This window comes from Ranitomeya imitator, chromosome 8 (assembly GCF_032444005.1).
Source record: "Ranitomeya imitator isolate aRanImi1 chromosome 8, aRanImi1.pri, whole genome shotgun sequence".
Lineage (NCBI taxonomy): Eukaryota > Metazoa > Chordata > Amphibia > Anura > Dendrobatidae > Ranitomeya > Ranitomeya imitator.
In genome coordinates this window covers 91,028,534-91,043,505 of record NC_091289.1, presented here as the reverse complement: position 1 = coordinate 91,043,505, position 14,972 = coordinate 91,028,534, and the positions used below count along the sequence as shown (strand labels likewise).

At 42.9% G+C, this 14,972-nt stretch overlaps 1 protein-coding gene across 7 annotated transcripts in view; it reads right to left on the bottom strand.

The window, feature by feature from the left end:
* Window positions 1-14,972, bottom strand: part of PDE4DIP (phosphodiesterase 4D interacting protein) — a 1,776,665-nt gene that overhangs the window by 402,875 nt on the left and 1,358,818 nt on the right. The gene's annotated exons all lie outside the window — the stretch shown is intronic.

Sequence of the window (14,972 nt, the reverse complement as noted above, 5' to 3'; positions counted from 1 at the left end):
GAGTGGAGGGAAGGTCAGTATTTTTTTATTTTTAAATCAGTGAGTGGCCACATTACCACATGGATGACTATGGGTTGTGGATGATATTTCATAGATGACTGTGGGCTGTACATTATACTACATGTATGACTATGGGCTGTGCATTATATTATATGGATGAAAATGGACTGTGCATTATACTATATGTATTACAATAGGCTGGGCATTATACTGCATGGATGACTATGGGCTGTACATTAAACTACATGAATGGCTATGGGCTGTGCTTATACTACATGGATGAATATAATATGAGTTGTCCAATATACTATACGAAGCACTATGGGCTGTGCATTATATTATAGGAAGGGCAGAATGGGGACATATAACAGGATGGGATATATATACCAGGGTAAGAGACATATATATACCAGGATGAGATATATTTATACCAGAATGGGGCCAGAATAAGGAACATATACCAGAATGGGGGAAATATATATCAGGATGGGGCTCAGGACAAGGGACACATACCAGGTTGGTGGATATATAAATCAGGATGGGTAGAGGATGAGGAACATATATACTTAGATGGGGCAACATATGCCCACTGAAAAACACATGAACATATAATTTTAAGGGTAGGTTAATGTTAACATTGAGAGATAGAATGTCAGAAATAAAATCCAGAAAATCACACTGTCTAAATTATAAATGTATTTGCATTTTGCAGTGAGAAATAAGTATTTGATTCCTACCAACCATTAAGAGTTCTGACTCCTACAGACCAGTTAGACGCTTATAATTAACTTGTTTCTTGAATTAAAGACAGCGGTCTTGCATAATCCTGTCCATAAACTCAATTAATCAGTCAGACTCTAACCTCTACAACATGGGCAAGACCAAAGAGCTTTCGAAGGATGTCAGGGACAAGATCATAGACTTGCACAAAGCTGGAATGGGCTGCAAAACCATAAGTGAGAATCTGGGGTGAGAAGGAGACAACTGTTGGTGCAATATGCACCAACAGGAGGAGCAGCACTTTTAGACCTAATACTATCTAATAGACCTGACAGAATAACAAATCTGCAGGTGGTCGGGCATCTAGGAAATAGCGACCACAATATTGTGCAGTTTCACCTGTCTTTCACTAGGGGGACTTGTCAGGGAGTCACAAAAACACTGAACTTTAGGAAGGCAAAGTTTGACCAGCTTAGAGATGCCCTTAATCTGGTAGACTGGGACAATATCCTCAGAAATAAGAATACAGATAATAAATGGGAAATGTTTAAGAACATCCTAAATAGGCAGTGTAAGCGGTTTATACCTTGTGGGAATAAAAGGACTAGAAATAGGAAAAACCCAATGTGGCTAAACAAAGAAGTAAGACAGGCAATTAACAGTAAAAAGAAAGCATTTGCACTACTAAAGCAGGATGGCACCATTGAAGCTCTAAAAAACTATAGGGAGAAAAATACTTTATCTAAAAAACTAATTAAAGCTGCCAAAAAGGAAACAGAGAGGCACATTGCTAAGGAGAGTAAAACTAATCCCAAACTGTTCTTCAACTATATCAATAGTAAAAGAATAAAAACTGAAAATGTAGGCCCCGTAAAAAATAGTGAGGAAAGAATGGTTGTAGATGACGAGGAAAAAGCTAACATATTAAACACCTTCTTCTCCACGGTATTCACGGTGGAAAATGAAATGCTAGGTGAAATCCCAAGAAACAATGAAAACCCTATATTAAGGGTCACCAATCTAACCCAAGAAGAGGTGCGGAACCGGCTAAATAAGATCAAAATAGATAAATCTCCGGGTCCGGATGGCATACACCCACGAGTACTAAGAGAACTAAGTAATGTAATAGATAAACCATTATTTCTTATTTTTAGGGACTCTATAGCGACAGGGTCTGTTCCGCAGGACTGGCGCATAGCAAATGTGGTGCCAATATTCAAAAAGGGCTCTAAAAGTGAACCTGGAAATTATAGGCCAGTAAGTCTAACCTCTATTGTTGGTAAAATATTTGAAGGGTTTCTGAGGGATGTTATTCTGGATTATCTCAATGAGAATAACTGTTTAACTCCATATCAGCATGGGTTTATGAGAAATCGCTCCTGTCAAACCAATCTAATCAGTTTTTATGAAGAGGTAAGCTATAGGCTGGACCACGGTGAGTCATTGGACGTGGTATATCTCGATTTTTCCAAAGCGTTTGATACCGTGCCGCACAAGAGGTTGGTACACAAAATGAGAATGCTTGGTCTGGGGGAAAATGTGTGTAAATGGGTTAGTAACTGGCTTAGTGATAGAAAGCAGAGGGTGGTTATAAATGGTATAGTCTCTAACTGGGTCACTGTGACCAGTGGGGTACCGCAGGGGTCAGTATTGGGACCTGTTCTCTTCGACATATTCATTAATGATCTGGTAGAAGGTTTACACAGTAAAATATCGATATTTGCAGATGATACAAAACTATGTAAAGCAGTTAATACAAGAGAAGATAGTATTCTGCTACAGATGGATCTGGATAAGTTGGAAACTTGGGCTGAAAGGTGGCAGATGAGGTTTAACAATGATAAATGTAAGGTTATACACATGGGAAGAAGGAATCAATATCACCATTACACACTGAACGGGAAACCACTGGGTAAATCTGACAGGGAGAAGGACTTGGGGATCCTAGTTAATGATAAACTTACCTGGAGCAGCCAGTGCCAGGCAGCAGCTGCCAAGGCAAACAGGATCATGGGGTGCATTAAAAGAGGTCTGGATACACATGATGAGAGCATTATACTGCTTCTGTACAAATCCCTAGTTAGACCGCACATGGAGTACTGTGTCCAGTTTTGGGCACCGGTGCTCAGGAAGGATATAATGGAACTAGAGAGAGTACAAAGGAGGGCAACAAAATTAATGAAGGGGATGGGAGAACTACAATACCCAGATAGATTAGCGAAATTAGGATTATTTAGTCTAGAAAAAAGACGACTGAGGGGCGATCTAATAACCATGTATAAGTATATAAGGGGACAATACAAATATCTCGCTGAGGATCTGTTTATACCAAGGAAGGTGACGGGCACAAGGGGGCATTCTTTGCGTCTGGAAGAGAGAAGGTTTTTCCACCAACATAGAAGAGGATTCTTTACTGTTAGGGCAGTGAGAATCTGGAATTGCTTGCCTGAGGAGGTGGTGATGGCGAACTCAGTCGAGGGGTTCAAGAGAGGCCTGGATGTCTTCCTGGAGCAGAACAATATTGTATCATACAATTATTAGGTTCTGTAGAAGGATGTAGATCTGGGGATTTATTATGATGGAATATAGGCTGAACTGGATGGACAAATGTCTTTTTTCGGCCTTACTAACTATGTTACTATGTTACTATGTTACTAATAGTAAGTAAATGGAAGAAATACAAAATGACTGTCAATCGACATCGATCTGGGGCCCATGCAAAATCTCACCTCATGGGGTATCCTTGATCATGAGGAAGGTGAGAGATCAGTCTAAAACTACACTTGTTAATGATCTCAAGGCAGCAGGGACCACAAACACTAAGAAAACCATTATATCACATTACGCCGTGATTGTTTAAAATCCTGCAGTGCCCGCAAAGTCCCCTTGCTCAAAAAGGCCCATGTGCAGGCCCATCTAAAGATTGTCAATGAACACCTGGATGATTCTGTGAGTGATTGGGAGAAGGCGCTGTGGTCAGATGAGACAAAAATTGAGCTCTTTGGCATTAACTCAAATTGCGGTGTTTGGAGGAAATGCTGTCTATGACCTAAAGAATATCATCCCCACTGTCAAGCATGGAGGTGGAAACATTATGTTTTGAGGGTGTTTCTCTGCTAAGGGCACAGAACTACTTCACTGCATCAATGGAAGAATGGACGGAGCCATGTACCATAAAATCCTAAGTGTAAACCTCCTTCCCTCCACCAGAACATTAAAAATGGGTCGTGGCTGGGTCTTCCAGCAAGATAATGACCCAAAACATACAGCCAAGGCAACAAACGAGTGGCTCAAAAAGAAGCACATTAAGGTCATGGAGTTGCCTAGCCAATCTCCAGATCTTAATCCCATAGAAAACTTATGGAGGGAGTTGCCAAGTGACAGTCTCAAAATCTTAATGATTTAGAGATGATCTGTAGTTATGGGCCAACCACCCGATGGTCAGAATAGGCGAGGTTTGCCTGAGTTTTTTTTATAAAGTTCGAGCTCGGGGCCGGAGATGACGCGAACTTGCTTCCGAACCCAGAGCTCTGGGCTGTAAAACAAAGCATAAAATTAATAATAAACATTATAATTATACTTAACGGTCCAGCGAGGCGTCCTCCCGTCTCGCTGCCTCCGGGCGGCTTCTACTTCCGGGCCTCTCATTAACTTCCGGATTATTCACTCCAATTTTTGGCCGGCATCGACAGTGTTTGTGTGGTTAAGTCAAGGTTCACAAACACTGCCGTACAAAAGCCGAACACTGCCGAGTGCAGTGAATACTGCCGGAAGTTAATGAGTGGCCCCGGAAGCAAATGTAGCCGTGAGACAGCGGGACGGGAGGACGTATCGCAGGACAGGTAAGTATAAGGCCGGCGTCACACTAGCGAGTTTTACGGACGTATGAGAGGCGCAAAAACTACACATTGCACACGAACCAATGATTCTCTATGGGGCAGCTCCTGTTATGAACTAGTGGTTCAGAAACACAATGGACCTGGTGGTTAAGAGCACACAAAGTGACCTGATAGTTACTAATAACATAGGACGAGCTCTGAGACGTGGGAACTCTGCTGACCGCAATCCCTAATCCTATCACACCACACTAGAGGTAGCCGTGGAGCGCTCCTGACCAGACCTATGCGCCTCGGGCACAGCTTGAGAAACTAGCTAGCCCTGAAGATAGAAAAATAAGCCTACCTTGCCTCAGAGAAATTCCCCAAAGGAAAAGGCAGCCCCCCACATATAATGACTGTGAGCAAAGATGAAAATACAAACACAGAGATGAAATAGATTTTAGCAAAGTGAGGCCCGACTTACTGAATAGACCGAGGATAGGAAAGATAACTTTGCGGTCAGCATAAAAACCTACAAACAACCACGCAGAGGGCGCAAAAAGACCCTCCGCACCGACTAACGGTACGGAGGTGCTCCCTCTGCGTCCCAGAGCTTCCAGCAAGCAAGACAAACCAATAAAGCAAGCTGGACAGAAAAAATAGCAAACAAAAGTAACACAAGCAGAACTTAGCTTATGCAGGGCAGACAGGCCACAAGATGATTCAGGAGAGAGCAAGACCAATACTGGAACATTGACTGGAGGCAAGGAACAAAGAACTAGGTGGAGTTAAATAGAGCAGCACCTAACGACTTAACCTCGTCACCTGAGGAAGGAAACTCAGAAGCCGCAGCCCCACTCACATCCACCAGAGGAAGCTCATAGACAGAACCAGCCGAAGTACCACTCATGACCACAGGAGGGAGCTCGACCACAGAATTCACAACAAGCTCCTATCTGCCGTATATTTCTCGTCTGTATTTTACGGGCGTAGAAAATTGCAGCATGCTGCGTTTGTCAGCGTATTGTGCAAAAAATCCGACAATGAAAGTCAATGGGGGCGAGAAAAATATGGGTTACACAAGGACCAACAGTGTGACTTGCGAGAAATACGCAGCAGTGTTCTATAGAAAAGCTGGTCATTCAGTGCCGTGTACAGTAAAAGCACACTGACAGGTTAGAATCTATATACATAATTGTCTAAGGGGTACTTCCGTCTGTCTGTCTGTCCTTCTGTCACGGTTATTCGTTCGCTGATTGGTCTCGGCAGCTGCCTGTCATGGTTGCCGCGACCAATCAGCGACGGCCACAGTCCGATTAGTCCCTCCCCTACTCCCCTGCACTCACTGCCCAGCGCCCGCTCCGTAATCCCCTCCACTCACCGCTCACACAGGGTTAATGGCAGTGGTAACGGCCCGCGGTGTAACGCACTCCGTTACCGCTGCTATTAACCCTGTGTGTCCCCAACTATTTACTATTGATGCTGCCTATGCGGCATCAACAGTAAAAATATGTCATGTTAAAAATAATAAAAAAAGAACAAAAAACCTGCTATACTCACCATCCGCCGCCTTTCTCGCTCCTCGCCACGCTCCCGGGACCTCTCCATTGCAAGCGGCAGCTTGCGGTCCCGTCCCAGGGCTGGTGTGCGACAAGGACCTGCCGTGACGTCACGGTCATGTGACCGCGACGTCATCATAGGTCCTGCTCACACGAGCCCTGGAACGGGACCGGAAGCTGCGAGGAGCGAGAAAGGCGGCGGAGGGTAAGTATAGCAGGACTTCAACGGGCTATAGGTGAGTATATGTTTTTTTTTTTAAGTCTCTATACTGCGTGGCTCTGTGCTGTCCAAAATACTACGTGACTGGGCAATATACTACGTGGCTCTGCTATATACTATGTGGCTGGGCAATATACCGCACTACATGGGCTGTGCTATATACTATGTGGCTGGGCAATACGTGGCTGGGCAATATACTACGTGGCTGGGCAATATACTACGTGGCTGGGCAATATACTACGTGGCTGGGCAATATACTACGTTGACATGCATATTCTAGAATACCCGATGCGTTAGAATCGGGCCACCATCTAGTAGATAGAATAAATGTCTACACATAGTACAGGGATATATATATATATATGTCAGTGAGACATATATATATATTGATATTTCATACAGCGCTAGATAGCAGAAAAGCCGGTAATTCAATTGCCGGCTTTTGCTATCTCCATCCCAAACCCGACAGGATATGAGACATGGTTTACATACAGTAAACCATTTCATATCCCTTATTTTTGTACATATTCCTCACTAGTAATATTCCAAGTGTCTGTGTGCAAACTTTGGGAGCACTAGCTGTTAAAATAAAGGGTTAAATCACGGAAAATATTGGCGTGGGTTCACGCACAATTTTCTCAGCCAGAGTGAGAAAGCCAGTGACTGAGGGCAGATATTAATAGCCTAGAGAGGGACCATGGTTATAGGACCCCTACTGGCTAAAAACATCTGCCCCCAGCCACCCCAGAAAAGGCACATCTGGAAGATGCGCCTATTCTGGCACTTAGCCTCTCTCTTCCCACTCCCCTGTAGCGGTGGGATATGGGGTAATAAAGAGTTAATGTCACCTTGCTATTGTAAGGTGACATTAAGCCAGGTTAATAATGGAGAGATGTCAATAAGACACCTATCCATTATTAATAATAATAATCTTTATTTTTATATAGCCCTAACATATTCCGCAGTGCTCTACAGGTTGCACACATTATCATTGCTGTCCCCGTTGGGGCTCACAATCTAAATTCCCTATCAGTATGTCTTTGTAATGTGGGAGGAAACCCACGCAAACACGGAGAGAACATACAAACTCTTTGCAGATGTTGTCCTTGATGGGGTTTGAACCCAGGACACCAGTGCTGCAAGGCTGTTGTGCTAACCACTGAGCCACCGTGCTGCCCATAATACTAGTAAATGGTTAATACCACACACACACATTAGTAAAAAAGTATTTTAATGAAATAAAGACACAAGGTGTTGTAATAGTTTATTATACTCTCAATCCCAGCTTTTACAGGCAGGAGCAGAGCTGCATTAGCAGGCTCCTGCTTGTAAAATTATTTAACCCCTTCAGATGGATTTACAGCGTGGGACATGACTGAGCTCTGGAGAGGTATGGGATATTGTTGTTTTTTTATTTTAACTTTGTTTCAGGTGACAAGGGTCTTCAATTGGATTGAGAGTATATTTAACTATTATAACACCCTGTGTCTTTATTTCAATAAAATACTTTTTTCATAATGTGTGTGTGTTTTATTAACCATTTACTACTATTGGATTAATAATGGATAGGTGCCTTTTTGACATCTCTCCATTGTTAACCAGGCTTAATGTCACCTTACAATAGCAAGGTGGCATTAACCCTTTACTACTCCATATCCCACCTCTACAGGGGAGTGGGAAGAGAGATGCTAAGTGCCAGAATAGGCGCATCTTCCAGATGTGCCTTTTCTGGGGTGGCTGGGGGCAGATGTTTTAAGCCAGGGGGGTCCTATAACCATGGTCCCTCTCTAGGCTATTAATATCTGCCCTCAGTCACTGGCTTTACTACTCTCGCGGAGAAAATTGCGCGGGAGCCCACGCCAATTTTTTACATGATTTAACCCTCTATTTTAACAGCTAGAGCCCCCAAATTTTACACACATACACTTGTAACATTACTAATGAGGAATATGTAAAAAAATAAGAGATAGCAAAAGCCGGCAATTGAATTACCAGCTTTTAAGCTATCTAGCGCTGTATTAAATCTAAATATATATATATATATATATATATGTCTCACTGATATATATATATATATATATATATATATATATATATATATATAAATATATGTGTTTGAAACTGTTAAACTGTAAGGCGCTGCGGAATATGTTGGCGCTATATAAATAAAGATTATTATTATTATTATTATTATTATTATTATTATTTATAGACTGTATATATGTTTTCATGAATATTTGAGCCCATGGATCCATTGTATGTCCGTTTTGCAAGCCGGCGAGAAAATCTCGCTGTACGGATGCCATACGGATTACATACGGAGGTTTACATGCGTAAAATACGCTGCCACACCCTGCCTACTGATGACATACAGATCACTATTTTCGTAACATTTCTGCGTATTACGCATGTAAAATACGGACCGTATTTCCCTACGCTGAGTGTGACACCGGCCTAATTATAACGTTTATTATTCATTTTATGCCTTTTACAGGCCCTGGACCTGAACTGTTGCATGACCTGTTGGGGACCTTGTGACTTTACAGTTCGGGTTCGGCCATCCCTAATGAACTACAAAGAGGAGTGGACCAAAATTCTTCCTGACATGTGCACAAACCTCATAATCAACTACAAAAAATGTCTGACTGCTGTGCTTGCCAACAAGAGTTGGTATTAAGTCTTGTTTGCCAGAGTGATCAAATACTTATTTCTTACTGCACTATGCAAATAAATTTATATAATTTAGACAATGTGATTTTCTGGATTTTATTTGCAATATTTTATCTCTCAATGTTAAAATTAACCTACCCTTAAAATGATAGACTGTTCATGTCTTTGTCAGTGGGCAAACTTACAAAGTCAGTAAGGGATCAGTGGGTATGGAAAGTATTCAGACCCCTTTAAATTTTTCACTCTTTGTTTCATTGCAGCTATTTAATTCTCTGCATTAATGTGGCCTTTAACAGAACACTGTTGTTATAGTTTTCCAGGGGAGTATATTTGAGTATCATCAGTACATCAAATGTTTATAGTTCTATCTGTTACTTCACTTAACTGCATACTGCTTCTCATGTCCTTTGGCATTTATATTTAATTAATTACAAGGCTCTTACTCTAGGATATTTTTCTGACAACTCATTTATTCTGTGGGTTTTCCATCGAGCACAGTGTAGGATTACCAGTCCGTATATGGATTTTTGGTGTATACAGTTGTGAGAAAAAGTGTTTGCCTCTTCTTGATTTCCTATTCTTTTGCATGTTTGTCACACTTAAATGTTACAGATCACCAAACAAATCTAAATTTTAGACAAAGAAAACAGAAGTGAACACAAAATGCAGTTTTTAAATGAAGGTCTTTATTATTAAGGGAAGAACAAATTCGAACCCACTGAGCCCTGTGTGAAGAACTGATATCCCCTAAAATCTAATAACTGATTGGGCCATCCTTAGCAGCATTTTTACCGAGTAATCAATAGTGAGTGCCAGAAAAAAACAAATTGAGTCACTGACTAATGCACTAAATATAGAATTACTTGATTAAAACTTCACTTTTAACAATATATTAAAATACAAGATCACCAATATGCAGCCAAGCAGACATAAAACAAAAGGTCAACAATATCTACTTATCTGATGTGAGGAGGGGAGTGTAGAATGACCCTATTAGTCACTGTTGTCTTCCTGCCTTGCTGCGGAGGTTGGCACCCTAATACCTGCGCTGATGACAACCCCGCTTACCATAGACTCCCCTTCACACGCCTTATTAAGCCCTAAAGTGAGTTTTCTTCATATATACAGAACAGACCAAAAGTTTGGACACACCTCATTTAAAGATTTTTCTGTATTTTCATGACTATAAAAATTGTACATTCACACTAACTAAAACTATGAATTAACACATGTGGAATTATATACTTAACAAAAAAGTGTGAAACAACTGAAAATATGTCTTACATTCTAGCTTCTTCAAAGTAGACACCTTTTGCTTTGATGACTGCTTTGCACACTTTAGGCATTCTCTTGATGAACTTCAAGAGGTAGTCACCGGGAATGGTCTTCCAACAATCTTGAAGGAGTTCCCAGAGATGCTTAGCACTTGTTGGCCCTTTTGCCTTCACTCTGTAGTCCAGCTCACCCCAAACCATCTCGATTGGGTTCAGGTCGGGTGACTGTGGAGGCCAGGTCATCTGGCATAGCACCCCATCACTCTCCTTCTTGGTCAAATAGCCCTTACACAGCCTGGAGGTATGTTTGGGGTCATTGTCCTGTTGAAAAATAAATGATGGTCCAACTAAACGCAAACCGGATGGAATAGCATGCCGCTGCAAGATGCTGTGGTAGCCATGCTGGTTCAGTATGCCTTCAATTTTGAATAAATCCCCAACAGTGTCACCAGCAAAGAACCCCCAAACCATCACACCTCCTCCTCCATGCTTCACGGTGGGAACCAGGCATGTAGAGTCCATCCGTTCACCTTTTCTGCGTCGCACAAAGACACGGTGGATGCAACCAAAGATCTCAAATTTGGACTCATCAGACCAAAGCACAGATTTCCAATGATCTATTGTCCATTCCTTGTGTTCTTTAGCCCAAACAAGTCTCTTCTGCTTGTTGTCTGTCCTTAGCAGTGGTTTCCTAGCAGCTATTTTACCATGAAAGCCTGCTGCACAAAGTCTTCTCTTAACAGTTGTTGTAGAGATGTGTCTGCTGCAAGAACTCTGTTTGGCATTGACCTGGTCTCTAATCTGAGCTGCTGTTAACCTGCGATTTCTGAGGCTGGTGACTCGGATAAACTTATCCTCAGAAGCAGAGGTGACTCTTGGTCTTCCTTTCCTGGGGCGGTCCTCATGTGAGCCAGGTTCTTTGTAGCGCTTGATGGTTTTTGTAACTGCACTTGGGGACACTTTCAAAGTTTTCCCAATTTTTCAGACTGACTGACCTTCATTTCTTAAAGTAATGATGGCCACTCATTTTTCTTTACTTAGCTGCTTTTTTTTTGCCATAATACACATTCTAACAGTCTATTCAGAAGGACTATCAGCTGTGTATCCACCAGACTTCTGCTCAACACAACTGATGGTCCCAACTCCGTTTATAAGGCAAGAAATCCCACTTATTAAACCTGACAGGGCACACCTGTGAAGTGAAAACCATTTCCGGTGACTACCTCTTGAAGCTCATCAAGAGAGTGCCAAGAGTGTGCAAAGCAGTCATCAAAGCAAATTTTACTATGTTACTATGACTGTTATATGTCTGTAAGCTGTGTTAGGAGGGTTTTAAAAAATGAAACACAGGAAAAGATAGCGAGGCCATCTTGTGCAGGGTCTTCAGGAATGAGGGGTGAGTAAGGCTCTGCTGGAGAGGAATCTGACTATATCCTCTCGTGATAGCACCCCTCTGGGTTAGAAGCAGCGGCAGATGGTAGGTGAGCTGGTCCAGGATTCAGACCTGTCCTGATGCGAGGTAATTCCTGACATACAAGCTGTTAAGAAACAGAGGGGACTGGGACCTGGAGAAAGAGGTGATATGCCCTGTGAAAGAGTTACACCACAAGCATCTTTGGTATCCACCACTGGCTGGAGGAACTCCGCTTCTGCCTGCGTGTGCTATTATTTTGTTCGGAGCAGGCCCAGCGAAAGGAGACTAAAGCCCACTACGATGCCGCAGTAAGTAAAAGTTTTCAACTTCTAATCAGTGTTGATATAACTGGACAATGTGGAGGTATTTGGAGCCTCCTTTGAAGATCACTTGCCAAAGCTTCGACAAGTCCTGAGGTGGTTACAAGATCATGGGCTCAAGATCAAACCCAGGAAGTGTCAACTGTTCCAAGAGCAGATAGAATATCTGGGGCATGTGATTTCTCCAGAGAGGGTGCAGCCGGCCACCAGCAAGGTGGACGCTGTCCGAAACTGGCCTCAGCGTGCTTTTTAAGTTCTTGCAGGATACTATCAAAAGTTTATACCCAATTTCGTCCATTTTGCTGGCACACTAAATGAGCTACTAAGAGGCATGAAAGGGGATCCCAAGAATCGACCCATCAAGTTTGGACCACGGTGGCAGGAAACCTTTGCAGCATTGAAAAAGGCCCTGACCAGTGCTCCGATCTTGGCGTATGCATGGTTCTATACCCCCTTCTTGTTGTACACGGATGGAAGCTTACATGGACTGGGGGCTGTGCTATCTCAAGTTCAAGACTGATGTGAGAGAGTGATTACTTATGGCAGACGATCTTGAGTCAGAGCGCAACCTCGACAACTATAGCTCCTTTAAATTGGAACTTTTGGCACTAGTGTGGGCCAAGACCAAATAGTTTGCAGAGTATCTGATGGGTGCTGAAGTGACTGTAATGACAGACAATAACCCACGGCCAACCTGGAAAACACTAAATTAGGGGCTCTTGAACAGAGGTGGATGGCTCGCCTTTCCAAGTACCAATATTGCATCTGGTTCTGATCGGGAAGAGAGAACAGCAATGTTGATGCGCTTTCCCAGGTTCCAGTAGGGTCGCCAATTAAGGATGTTGATGAGGAGCGGGAGGACATTGAAACCCCGAATCTCAGTCGATTAACCGCATTCCAAATCCTAGCTTATTCAAGTGGGGTGCCTTCTTGGGTATCGATGGTGTTGGGGAAGACCTTGGCTGACTGGGGAAAAATTCAGGATGAATGTCTGGATCTTCGGAAATTGAAAGAGTGGGTTCAGACTATTGTCTGGCCAAGGGCAGAGGAACAGGCCTGTCTGACTTCAGAGGGTCAGAAGCTTTTGAGACAGTGGGATAAGCTGAGTGTTACTCAAGGGCTACTGTGTTGAGCTGTTTACTTACCATCAGAATTGCAATAATGACAGCAGATAGTCATTCCAATGACATTGGGGCCGGCGGCTGCTCGGGAAACCCATGAGAGGGATGCCCATTTTGGAAGCGACAAGATGTACAAATGGCTACAGCACCTGGTGTATTGTCCTGACTTGAAAGAAATGGTGACTGAGGCATGTTTCAAGTGTTGACCTTGTGGTTTGAGTAAGAGCACTGAACAATGGGCTCCAGTTCAGACCATTCGAACATCTGCACCCCTAGAGTTCTTGATGATTGACTTTGTACAAATCGGGTAATCTGTCTCTGACACTCGTACTGTCTTATCATGACCAACCATTTTACAAAACATGCAGTGGCCGCACCCACTAGGGATCAGACAGTAGAGTTAGCCGCTGAGGTGGTCTGCAAACACTTTATACATGTGTTCAGGTGTCCACAGAGAATTAACTCAGATCATGGAGCATCTTTTCAGGGCACCCTGATGAATGACCTGTATCAGCCTTATGGTATTGAGTGCTCCCGTACGACTCCACATGACCCTCAAAGAAACAGGGCATGTGAATGGTTTAACCACACTCTCCTCCAGATGCTGGAGAACTCTGGAGGACAGTCAAAAGGCCCGCTGGCCAGAATACCTACCTGAGTTAATGTGGGCCTATAACAGGGTAAAGCACCACTGGCTATTCCCCGCATATGCTCATGTTCAGAAGGGCAGGTCAGGAAATCAAGGATCTTCACATGCCTTATCCAATGACCCCACCTCTGCAAAATACCACCACATAGGCCCAAGAGCATTGCCGGAGGCTGAAGGCTGTGCACCAGGTTGTGGGGGAGCATCTGAGACAAGTGGTTCACCCCAACTTGAGACCCATGTGGAAAGATGAGCATGTTCCAGGTTACCGGGTGATTGTTGAGGCCAAGAGACCATCTGGAAAGTTAGATGGGAAGCAATCCCGTATGTGGTGAAAAGACGAGTAGATCCGAACATACCGGTCTATGAGGTAGAGCCAGTGGGGACTGGGGGTCCCTTGCGAAACCTGCGGTTTAAATTCACCAAAAAGCAAAAAAAAAATTGAATACAGTCTGTTATGTCAGGCTGAGGCCCAGTGTTTCTGCTTTTGAAAAATCGTAGTTTTCCAGGCATACTGATCAGATATAATTTAGCTCTAAATAAATACATTTGTGTTGAGCTTTTGAAATACATAGTAACATATCGTAACATAGTTAGTAAGGCCGAAAAAAGACATTTGTCCATCCAGTTCAGCCTATATTCCATCATAATAAATCCCCATATCTACGTCCTTCTACAGAACCTAATAATTGTATGATACAATCTTGTTCTGCTCCAGGAAGACATCCAGGTCTCTCTTGAACCCCTCGACTGAGTTCGCCATCACCACCTCCTCAGGCAAGCAATTCCAGATTCTCACTGCCCTAGCAGTAAAAAATCCTCTTCTATGTTGGTGGAAAAACCTTCTCTCCTCCAGACGCAAAGAATGCCCCCTTGTGCCCGTCACCTTCCTTGGTATAAACAGATCCTCAGCGAGATATTTGTATTGTCCCCTTATATACTTATACATGGTTATTAGATCGCCCCTCAGTCGTCTTTTTTCTAGACTAAATAATCCTAATTTCGCTAATCTATCTGGGTATTGTAGTTCTCCCATCCCCTTTATTAATTTTGTTGCCCTCCTTTGTACTCTCTCTAGTTCTATTATATCCTTCCTGAGCACCGGTGCCCAAAACTGGACACAGTACTCCATGTGCGGTCTAACTAGGGATTTGTACAGAGGCAGTATGTAGTAGTAGTAGTACAGTAGTCCATTTAAAATGGGCAAGGC